This window comes from Erinaceus europaeus, chromosome 8, assembly GCF_950295315.1.
Source record: "Erinaceus europaeus chromosome 8, mEriEur2.1, whole genome shotgun sequence".
Classification (NCBI taxonomy): Eukaryota; Metazoa; Chordata; class Mammalia; order Eulipotyphla; family Erinaceidae; genus Erinaceus; species Erinaceus europaeus.
Window position 1 is genome coordinate 78,792,064 of NC_080169.1, and position 12,656 is coordinate 78,804,719.

The window sequence follows — 12,656 nt, forward strand, 5'->3', positions numbered from 1 at the left end:
AAAGACATATGTAATAAAAATATAATAAAAATGTAATGAAAAGAGCTAACTACTCATTGTATAGTTAAATTCTGAATTAATGATTCCTGAAGCAAACTCACAAAAGTGAAAAGAGGTAACAGTTTCATGTGCAAAATTAAGGATGGGTTTGTAATTTTAAAAGTGACATATCTGGGGGTACACCTGGTGGTACACCTGGTTAAGCACAGATAGTATGAAACTCAAGGAACCACTCAAGGATCCAGATTCAAACCCCGGGTTCCATACTTGCATGGGAGATGCTTCACAAACAGTGAAGCATGTCTGCAGGTGGCTACCCTTCTCTCTCCCTATCTCACCCTCTTCTCTCAAAAAATGACTGTCAGGAATAGTGAATTTGTGATGCCAGCACTAAGCCTAAGCAATAACTCTGAAGGCAATAAACAAACAAACAAAAAAACAATATGTATATCTCTACTCTCTAGTTTATTTACCATATTTAGAATAATAAAGCTCTACAATGTGATTGCCTAGAGGAGAATTCAGAATATAAAGTTTTAATTAACCTGAAATAAATAAATGTTAAAGAATATAATATTTAAAACAAGAGGGTGATAGAATATGAAGAAAATAAAAGGTATTTTTTAATAATTAGAGGTAGCATCATGGGAAATATATCAGCTGGTAAAATTCATGACATGTGTACCTTAGACTCCAGATTCTATAACTCACATTGCATGTAAATGCTCTGGTTTCTCTCTTTCTTTTCCTATCTCTTTCTTATGTGATACTCTCTGTGTCACATGGAATCAATAAGATAAAATATTTTTTAAAAGAAATACAAATTAATAAGGGTAGAAGTCTTGAATAGAGGTATAAGGACAACCATATTTTATATGGAAGAAATGGATACAGTGAAAAATGAGGGAATTACAAGAGCAAATAGAGATTAGTAAAATAACTAGCATATGACAAAGACAATAATATCCACATTTGGTGACACACTAGAATGTGTTCACATAAGCTTTTGATGTTTCTAAAGAAAAACAGAACAAAAGCTTGCAAGCAAAGTGAATTTATATCCAAAGATTGATTAGTATACTGGCAGAATCCATAAGTCCCACTTCTAATTTCCTCATTCACATGTAAGCTAAGTTATAAAACAACTGTAGATTTCTGCTAAATGATCTTCTTATATAATTCATAATGAACCTCTAGGCACCTTGACAAAAGGGCTATCACAACACACAATATGCAGAGCTGATAAATACTTACACAACAGGGAAAATAATAATGATAGCTATTCTGAATGCTTGCATCCATCACATTTAGACAGAGCTCTGTAAACTATCCAGCCTTTTCAAAAGCAGTATGACACTGAAAGCCTTAAAATGCTGGGCAGCTAGCAGTAATTATCTAATGGGTTTTCACTTCCATGGATTTATTCCAAAATTATTATTTCTAAATGAGAACTGTGTAGCTTGATTTCTCTTTGGGAGCTTGTTTGAAGAGGGGGTTCCTGCTGTTTTGCTGCTTTAAGCAGAGCTCAGGGAAAAGCCTTTCACAGGATGATGCAGAAAGAAAAGTGGATGTGTGCATGACTATCACTTGTCACCTGACTTAGATATTCTGTATTAGTTATGTTGAATAATACATGAACGAGATCCAATGCACACGAAAGTCTTATGAAAAGCCTTTGTTCTGCATATGTACTAGCTGCATTTCAAGCTAAACTAATTGCTCTTGCTTTTAATTCTCAAGCAGACAGTCTACAAATTGAAATATATTCTAATGAGGTGTCTGAACCATACATAAAATTAATATTTTCCTTTATTAAAATTAGAAATCCAAGTTGACCAATTTGATTTCTATGTTTCTAGAATAAATAGGAATTAGAAAAACCATAATTCTGGAATTAGGTGCACATTGTAGAGCACATATGTTATAATGTTCAAGGACCCAGGTTCAAGTCCCCGGTCTCCACCTCTGGGGGATGCTTCACAAGTGGGGAAACAGTGCTACAGTTTTCTCTCTTTCTTTTTTCCTCTCTATCTCCCCCTTTCCTAATAATTTCTTTCCCTGTTTCTATTCATTAAATAAAATATATAAATAGAAAAATTTATAAGACTTTATTGGTATATCTTTTGATAAAAATAATTGAAATTTTAAATTAAAAATAAAATCAGTTGGAGTCCCTGGAAAACAGCTGGAAGAAAGGTATGGTGAGAGTAATTTTAAAAATGTATACATATGGCAGCAAGATGTAGAAAAGGGGGGATAAAATATGGGAATAAGTAAGGTAATGTTCAGTTATGTGTCAACAAACTAGCCACTGCTTTACAATGAACTATGAAGAGGGGCAAAGCAGATCACCCAGCAGAGGCAGTCATTTGACCTCAGGTTCGTTCATGAGAAGAGAAAAGAAACGCATGGTAAAAATCCTGATTCCCATTCTCCTGTTTCACATTGGCTGTAGTTAACACCATTGAGAAGCAATTCTTGCAATATAATTTCTATGTTGTATCATGATGTTTCTGTTGTTAGGTATCATGTTCTATAGTGTATTCCAAACTCCAGACTGAAAGGTGACAGAATTCCTGTCATGTGGCTGACCACTATAATAGTTAATAGAAACAGTTAAGTGTCCTGGAGGGTGAAGTGAGAGACTTTTCAGACCCAGGTCATGGAAACTTTTAAGCCCAAAGAAGTTGGTTAGGAACTGAAGCAATCAGGTGGCTAAGGAGAGGCCAAGGAATCCCGGGAACTTTATAAAATTTGAGTCAAATACAAAAACCAAATAAGTTACACATACAAAATATTAATTGCTAACAGTGATGTTTGTATTTGGCGAATGATAAGTAAAACAGAATCCAGTATTCCTCCATTTTTAAGGATTTACTTAACAACAGTGGTATTTAACAGATATGGGGTAAGGAAAGAAGCTTTCGGAATCAACAATGAAAACAGGAAGAGATTTTTTAACTCTTGCTTTTATTCACAGCAAAAGTGAATAAAAGGGTGGCTGGTTTGGGATATTTCATTTGTTCTTTCTCTTAGAGTTCAGGGATTTTATAGAAACATTTAATACAAGTAATCACAACAAAGGATAGAAAATAACTGTCATGTTATGGAAAATGATAGTTATAAGCAAATCAGATACAGCACAACTGGTTTCTACTTGATAGAAGACAGTGAAAAAAAGTGGATAGTCACTATAGAAAAAACGTTTTAGAAATCGTTTCATTTTTATCATTCAAAAAAGTGTGCAAAAAAAAAAAACATCCAGGTTAAATTTCTCACAGTATTCTTTCAAGTTTGGGGGCTTTACTTCAACAAATAAAGTTAGTTTTGTTTTCTATATTTCTGTATTTATACAGAGATAAAGTTCAAAATATAATTTTTTAAAAACTTCCACCTGGGAATTAGCAAATAGCTCATTGGATAATGTGATGTCTTGCTGTTTGTGCAACCCAGGTTTGAGCCTGGCCCCCAATATATTGAAGGAAGCTTTAGTGCTGTGATCAATCTCTCTCTACCTCTCTCCTTCCTCTCTCTCTCCCTCTCTCCTCTCTTTTCCTCTCTTCCCTTATTTCTCCTGTCTCCCTCTCTCTGTAAACCTAGGGTGGGAGTTGGGTGGTAGCACAGTGGCTGAGGGGCAGATGGCACAAAGCGCAAGAGCCCCTGGCTCCCCACCTGCAGAGGAGTCGCTTCACAGGCAGTGAAGCAAATCTGCAGGTGTCTTTCTTTCCCCCTCTCTGTCTTCCCCTTCCTCTCTCCCTCCATTTCTCTCTGTCGTATCTAAAAACTACGACATCATCATCAACAACAATAATAACTACAACAACAATTAAAAACAAGGGCAATAAAAGGGAATATAAACAAATATTTTTAAAAAAGAAATAAAACCTATGGTGCAGAGCTGTAGCTCAGCGGGGTAAGTGCACAAGGCATAAAGTTCAAGGACCTGTGAAATGAATTGGGTTTGAGCCCCCTGCTCCCCACCCGCAGAAGGGTTGCTTCGCAAGAGGTGAAGCAGGTCTGCAGGTGCCTTTCTCTAACCCTGTCTTTCCCCTCCTCTCTCAATTTTTCTCTGTCCTATTCAGCAATAACAACAACAATAGTAACAACAATGATAAGCAACAAAAGGGAAAAAATAGCCTACAGGAACAGTGGATTCGTAGTGTAGACACTAAGCACCAGCAATAACCCTGGAGGAAAAAAAAGAAAAAAGAAAAAAAGAAGAAATAAAACCTAGGAGATGGCAAAAAAGAACTTTTGTTTTGAATTGAAATATCAAGCATTTCAATACAAAACATGCCTTTAAATGTCTATTGGAATATTTTCAAGTCAAGGAGAAATTTCTCAAAAACTAAACATTGTATCATAGTTTTTTACTCTAGTCTTCAATCAAACCTCATTACTATAGATTCCACATTTTATTATATATTCTAAATTATAGATGCACCAACATTTTAACAAAATTTATATTCCCCAAATCTTTATAATAATTATTAGAAATGCAGAAAGTAATGAAAGTTTTAAGTTATCCACAGTTTCCAGTTGAGATCATACAAGCTAATAATGTAACAATTATACTTCTAAGGAACTGAAAAAAAAGCTCACCTGAATTAGTCACTTCTTTGTCATATGTATAACTCAGATTTTAGTCCTAGAAAGCTTCAGTAGTTTGGTGAAAGAAGCTTCAATGCTCTGCCTCTTTATCTCTCTGTGTAAAGTCAGTTAGAAGCAGTGAAGCTGGGAGTAGGGTGGTAGTACAGTGGGTTAAGGGCATGTGGCACGAAGCTTAAGGACAGGTGTAAGGATCCCGGTTTGAGCCCCCGGCTCCCACCTGCAAGGGAGTTCCTTCACAGGCTGTCTGTCTTTCTCTCCCCCTCTCTGTCTTCCCCTCCTCTCTCCATTTCTCTCTATCCTATCCAACGACTACAACAATAAAAAAGGTCAACAAAAGGGAAATTAAATTAAATTAAAAATCTTTAAAAGAAGCAGTGAAGCCCCAAAGATGGCCAACAACAATAAAAAAGACCAAGTGTGCTCATAACTATTTAGCATCACATTTTTACATATGTCTTGATTTTGTTAGTAAATATCTCTATATAAAATATTCCTAAAACATACTGACCAGTTATATAGTATGACTAAGCAAAAAGCTATGATGTGTGGCAAGAACATGTGCAAAATAATTAAGTTCCATTCAGGAATGAGTTCAATATCAATAAATGAACAATGCACAGTGTCATTAAAAATAAACACATAAGCAAAGACAGTTGATGATCATATTATAGTCACAATATTCTTGGTGATTTTATGGAAAAATGTGTTGTAAGAATATGAACAATAAGATAGACTGATATAGGAACTGAATAACAAGAGCTGACTGTATGTGGGAGAAACAAGTGAAAACAACAAGATTATAAGATTATTCCAAACTCATTGAAATGAGAGAAGACATGACTTGGGGTGAGATTAAATGTTGTCAAATTGAAGAATGACAAGGAGTTAAACATTCTGTCAATTGCAGTCCTTCCTTTACTCCCTTACAGAGTTCATTGGCTAATCAATACAAAATATTTACGTAATAAAGGAACAGAGAAAGCACAACACATATCATTGTTCTCAAGTTCAAAGCTAATTTAAGTATAAACACAGGTGTTAGGGTTCAAAATGTGGTCCTCATTACTGGCAGAAGTTACATGAAAGGTAATACACTAGATGTTCAGTATGGTAATCTATAGACTCTAGGTTTTGATCCACTCATTCATTCAGGCATAGGGAGTACTAATAAATTGCAAGGACCCCATGATAAATGTCATGATCATTTCTGCAAATTCACAAACTGGAAGAGAAGACATGAAGGCTATTCCTCCAAAAGCAATATATATATATTAAAAGTCAGAGGAAGACTGAACTACATTACTCTCATCAAATAGATGATTAGCCTCTTTCTTCCTAGGGAAAAATAAATGTTGTGTTGTTCTAAATGCTCCTACTCCTTCTCCTCCTCCTCCTCCTGCTCCTTCTCCTTCATCTTCTTCTTCTTGTAATCAGGAAATGAGACAGAAGGGCTATTAATACAACGTCTGGAGCCAATTTTATTTCATTGAAAAAAACAACAAATCATTTAACGAAATTATAATCGCATTATGGTACCAAAAATGTCTACTGAGCTCTACAGATTAAAAGCCAGCTATCATCATAGAAATAAAAGTAATTTAGAACTTCAGGTGTCTTAAAATACCAAGTAGCAAGTAAGTATATAAAAATCATATTAAAATGCTAACATTCATTACCATAGAACAAAGGATTTTTGTATTTGAAATTGATATTCCTAATCAAAACATATCTGAAAAATATAGGGTACAATGTAGTAACTATCATTTAAACTGAATAACACTAATCCATTCAAACTATGTAGGAGTACATCCTAAAACACTGGTTCCATAATTAAATTTGATAAAGTCACAATCCTAGAAATTGGGCATTCATGTTTTTGGTTTTAAACATGATTCACAAAACTTTATTCATTTAGAATTAACAATCTGTTCACATATCACTTTGTTTCACAAGCTTATAGGACATATCATTCAAGAAGTTTACAACCTTGTATACAGTGTGGTATACTTTATTCAAGTAAACAATGCAATATGAATTGTCACATAGATTCCAAAATAATTATAATGAAAGCATAGTAAGATGTTCACATACAATTTTATGGTAATATCTCTAAAGTGGATAGCATTTCATATGTGTCTCAACTGCTTCCAGAAAGCCTCAGAGGCAACTCTAATTAGTACATGTTAGTGGGAAATTTATAGTACAAGTGAGAAGAAATCCCATTTTACATGACACACTTATTTATTTATTTTGATAGTACAGAGAGAAATTGAGAAGGAATGGATAGATAGAGAAGAAGAGAAAAAGAGAGACACTTGCAGCACTGCTTCACCACTCATGCAGCTTCCCCTACATATGAAAACTAGAGTCTTGAATCCTAGACCCTTGAACATGGTAATGTGTGTGTTCAATTGAGTACACCACTCAGCAGTAAGTGTGTGGCTGATTTCAATAGTTTTTATCTGGATGTTACACACTGACATTACAAATGTATATCAGTGATTTCATAATGATATGATATATTTATAAGACTGTAATATAATAGGGTTACAATTCCATATAGTTCCCACCACCAAAGTTCTATGTCCCATCCATTCAATTGGAAGCTTCCCTATTCTTTATTCTTCTGTGAATATGGACCAAAATTCTTTATGGGATGTAGATAGTAAATATTTTTAAAGTTTAATTGTAAAACTTTATCTTAACTATATAATAATTAATTTTAGTTTATATTATAATTTATCATGATACTACAATAATAATCCAGAGTTGGCTATATAATATCTACAGAAAGACAAAGAGATACAAAGACAACTAGACACAGAGAAAAGGAAGATAGCATTTAAGTTTCTTCAATATGTTCATCTTCCTTGAACATTCATTTAAAATTGAATTTTTAATAAAAGCAAAGTATATATGACTTAGATCAAGATTGTTTGAAATTCACATTTCAAATTTTAAGACTTTTTTAAAAATAAAAACATCAAATATTTGAAAGAGAAGGAAGAGGAGGTAGAGAAGAAGACATACACAGTCAGCAACAGCAGCACTGCTTTACCACTTATGAAACTTCTCTCCTGCAGTTAGGGACTAGGGGCTTGAACCTGAGTATTTTCTATTATCTTATTTATTGTATAAAGACAGTCATAAATACAGAGAGGATAGGAAGGTAGAAAGGTAAAGAAATAGACACCTACAGCCCTGCTTCATCACTAGCAAAGCTGTTCCCTTACAAATGGATCCTGTGCTTTGTAACATGTGCATTCAACTAAATCACCTGGCCTAAACCTGAGTCTTTATCCTGACAACATATGTGCTCCACCAAGTGCATGATCACCTGGCCCTTCAAATTTGAAGATTTTATATAATCATAATATTGAATGTTTTATCGATTAAAGTGATATATTCTATCATTCACCTGTCTTTTTATATTAAATTTACTCCTAAATCTTGATATTTTTATATTACAAATGGCATTAAAATTATTTTCTGATCCAGATAGGTATCTTATCTGGCAAGGTGTATGCCTTTCGATGTTCACAGGCTAGGACTGAGCTCCAGAAACTTGCAGAGTTCCATCATGACAGTACCAGAGAATCTCAAGTGCTATAATATTTCCTTCTCTCTGTAAGACTGTCTTACTACTGGTAGCAAATGGAATTGTTTATGCATGAGAACTCTACTCAACAAAATACTAAGTGAGCTTTATTTTTTCTTACCTCAACCTCTTAGTATTTATATCTCATTATAAAAGGATAATTAAGCTTCTGCTTTATATTCTGGTTAATGTGCAAAATTTCCAGATAGAAAGGGGATGGTATGTCCATATAGAGAATGTTCCAATAAAATGACAAAGTATTAGAAATTTAACCATGATTTAAAAGAATCAATGACAACAAAGCAGAGAACCAATAAAGATACAAGAGAATTGAATGAAGAGATTGACAGACTAGACCTCTTGGACATTTTCAGACTCCTCCACCCCAAAAAACTGGAATACACCTTCTTTTCAAATCCACACAACACATACTCAAGGATAGACCACATGTTAGGCCACAAAGACAGCATCAATAAATTCAAGAGCATTGAAATCATCCCAAGTATCTTCTCAGACCACAGTGGAGTAAAACTAACTTTTAACAACAAACGGAAAATTATTAAAAGACATAGAATTTGGAAACTAAACAACATGCTCCTTAAGAACCACTGGGTCAGACACTCACTCAAACAGGAAATTCAAATGTTCCTGGAAACTAATGAAAATGAAGACACAACCTATCAAAATATTTGGGACACAGCTAAAGCAGTACTGAGAGGGAAACTAAAAGAATCAATGAACAACTTTCACAATTTACACATTTCATTCCCTACCTCCAAATTAAAACCCCACAAACTCAAAAATTAGATTTGATTGTTTATCTAAATTATCTGATACTAAAATGAGTTTATTCATATGTCTTACACAAACATACATAATTTTATATAAGTTTTCTTATTAATAGACTCACAGCCAGAAAGAAGCAGTATTCATGATTATTTAAAATCTTTTTAAGGACTATACATATTGACTACTTCATAACCTTTGTCTAAGAAAAAAACATAGAGTCAAACCAGAAACTGGCACAGATGCAGATATAACAGTCAATATAGAGAAAATATATGAGAAGACTTAGTTTAACTCCCTAGGGCATTTAAGCAAGATAAATTATAGACTTCTGAAGAATGCATTAAAGATACGATAGCAGTCTGAAGATGCTTTTAAAATGAAAATCTTGTTCAAAATAAGTGATCTATGTGATACAAAAAGGGTGCCAAGTTATTCCAATATGTCCTGGAACTTCAGATACTTTTATTTCAAGGGTAGGAACAGTTGATTTCCTGAAAGATTAGTGACTTCATCAAAAACATTTCTTGAAAATTATGAGAAAAAAGAACATTACAGCACATTAATGCTCACTATATGACAAAAAAATGTCATTTATATTACTCAAATCATACTTCCAATAAATATTGGTAGAAGGAGTATGGTAGAATATTATAGTACATTTTACTTAGGAAAACTCATAGAAAAAAATTGTTTGCCAATATGGTTAGGATATTCCAACAAGACAGAGTACTTCACCTTCTATTAGTCTATTCCACTAAGCATATATTTAAGACTCTAAATATTCATTAGGCCAAGTCATAAATTTTAAGCTACAGAAGTGAGAATTAAAACTAAAGGAAAAGACAACCAGGAATTAAGTTATCTGCTTCATATCCTCTTTTACTTCAAATATTCACAAAAGCTACTTAAAATATAAATTACCAGAGGAAAATTTGTTGTCATTCTAATAAGGAAAATGACTACAGCATAGTTTTGTTCATATGTGAAATATAGAGAATTGAAAGACATGAACTTGCAAAATAAATAAAAAGTTGTCAACCTGTTTCTTCGACTTTATGAGAACTATGATGGGTATCGTGGAAGGCTAGTGAGGGGGGAGAACAAAACATTGGTGGTGAATGCAGTGTGAAACTATGCCATTATAGTCTTATAAACCATTACTGAAACACTAATAAAAATGAATTCAAGAGGATAAATGAAGTTCACAATGACAGTTAGAAATGAAACAATTCTAACTTACTACGTTTTAGCCTCTGTAGTACAAGCCAGCTTAATAAAATTTAAGTGAAATATGTCAGAAACAGAAGGATGAATATGGGATGATATCACTCACAGGCAGAAGTTGAAAAGATCAGAAGAGAAAACACTAAGTAGACCTTGGAATGAAGTTGGTCTGTTGCAGGACAGTAAAAGACTGGGGGTGGCGGTGGTTCAGGTCCTGGAACATAATGGCAGAGGACCTAATGGGGGTTGTATTGTTATGTGGAAAACTGGGAAATGTTATGCATATACAAACCATTGTATTTACTATTGACTGTAAACACTAATCCCCTAATAAAGAAAAAAATAAAGAAAAAAATTGTATTGAGTCTCACAAGGCTAAAATTAAGACATTATTTACCTTCTTTCCTTCCTATAACTTTTCCATTCTTCTAGGTCAGCAAGAAAAGTGTCTCTCTGGGGCTGGGTGGTGACACACCTGGCTGAGTGCACATGTTACAATGCTCAAGGTCCTGGGTTCAAGCCCCTGGTCCCCACTTGCAGAGGAAAATATTTGCAAGTGGTGAAGCAGAGCTGCAAGTCTCTCTCTGTCTCTTTCCCTCTCTAACTCTCCCTCCCTTCTCAATTTCTCTCTGTCTGCATCCAATAATAAATAAATGATTAAATTTATTTTGATACACAGGGGTAACATATGATAATGTTTTTTTAATTGGATAAGGGACAGCAGGGTCACTAAGAATAGCATTATACTACAGCTTGAACAAGTAGTGAGTGGTTTCCTACCAGAGTTCAGAGTTGTGCCATTACTTTAACATTATTCTTTTTTCTTTAAAAACTGCCCACCATCATCTTTCTCATGATTACTCTAAAAATCTAAAAATGTTATCTGTTAATTTAATCACCAACTTCTTTGCTTTAATGTATGCATTTACTCTGGACAAAAGGTTAAAAGTGATCTTTATCAGAAGGGAAAACACTAAGCAGAACTTGAACTGGAGTTAGTGTATTGCATCAAGGTAAAAGACTCAGGGATGGGGGGTGGGGGGTTCATATCCTAGCAGAGTAGCACCTAAGGGTGTTGTATTGTTATGTGGAAAACTGCAAAATGTTATGCATGTATAAACTATTGTACTTTACTGTTGATTATAAACCATTAATCCCCCAATAAAGAAATTTAAAAAGAAAGTGATATTTATTGATGTATTCACTAGTATGCTGAATGTATGTATGTGATAATTACTTATTGAAGTTAATTTCAAAATTTCCTAGTTTAACTTCTTTATATAAATGTTTTATGGTCTTTATTTCCAATCATATTAAACTTGGCTGTCCTTTGAACAGGAATTCAATTAGCTATTTCAACTATACAAATAAATAAACAGAATATTTAATCTCAACATCTAAATGTATTACTATGGTTTAACTTGAATGACAGCTAACATTTATAAGTCTGTTTCATTTAAATTTAAATCCATCAATCATTTACTTTTGAAAGATAAAGAACATTTTTTCTGCATCTTATTAATTCACTTTTAGAAAACAACTATTTGAATTGCTAATCACCTTATTTTTACAATTATGTCTATACAAAAATTAAAATAATAAAACGACCTATTGTTTATGTCAAATTACAAAACACAACTATCTTTTAGAATTATTAAAAGTAATCTACTTCAAACTTCTCATTTATCATAAGAAAATGTAACATTTCAATAATGCTAAGTTCTACAAATGGAGGCACTGGAAAAATTGCAGTGAAGATTAAAGGAATTAATACACATAAAGAGTCCAAAGAAAATAACTATGAGATAAAATAACACATTTTTTAAAAAAAATACAATTAGTTTATTGACAGTGGCAGGTCATCCTGGCGAGGCAGGTGGTGGAGCATACATCTGGGACCTGGAAGCTACGAGAGGCTAGTGCAGCCTGTGGGCCTCTTGCTCTGACTCCAGGAGCTTGAGCATTTAGCCCTCACTCACAGAGACCTTGACATTCAGATGATGAAGCGGCTGGTGTAGTCCATGAACTCCACGTGGACCTAAGTGCACTGTCCCTGAGAGCTGGTCCTGCACACCACCTTGGTGACCCTGGCCAATTTGATAGGCTTTAAGCAGCTGGTGTCCATGATGGCAGCGCGGCAGTGGTGGTTATTTTAAAATAGCACATTTTAAAATGATGAAAATATCTTTAAAATATCAGTTCCATCTAAATCTATAAGAACTATGACTTTTTGGTTATTGATTTAATAATGATTGACAGGATTATAAGGGTTCAATTCCATACAATTCCCACCATCTCCTCCACTGGAATTTGCCTATTATTTATCATGTTGGGAGTATGGACCTAGGATCACTTTGGGGTGCAGAAGGGTTCTGTATCTTCTTCTCCAATGGGCATGGGCATAGACAGATGAGCCATATCCCCAGCCTATTTC

At 34.0% G+C, this 12,656-nt stretch overlaps 1 pseudogene; it reads right to left on the reverse strand.

The window, feature by feature from the left end:
- Positions 1-9,460: 9,460 nt before the first annotated feature.
- Positions 9,461-12,347, reverse strand: LOC107522166 (small ribosomal subunit protein eS28-like; annotated as a pseudogene).
- Between the last annotated feature and the right edge of the window lie 309 nt (positions 12,348-12,656).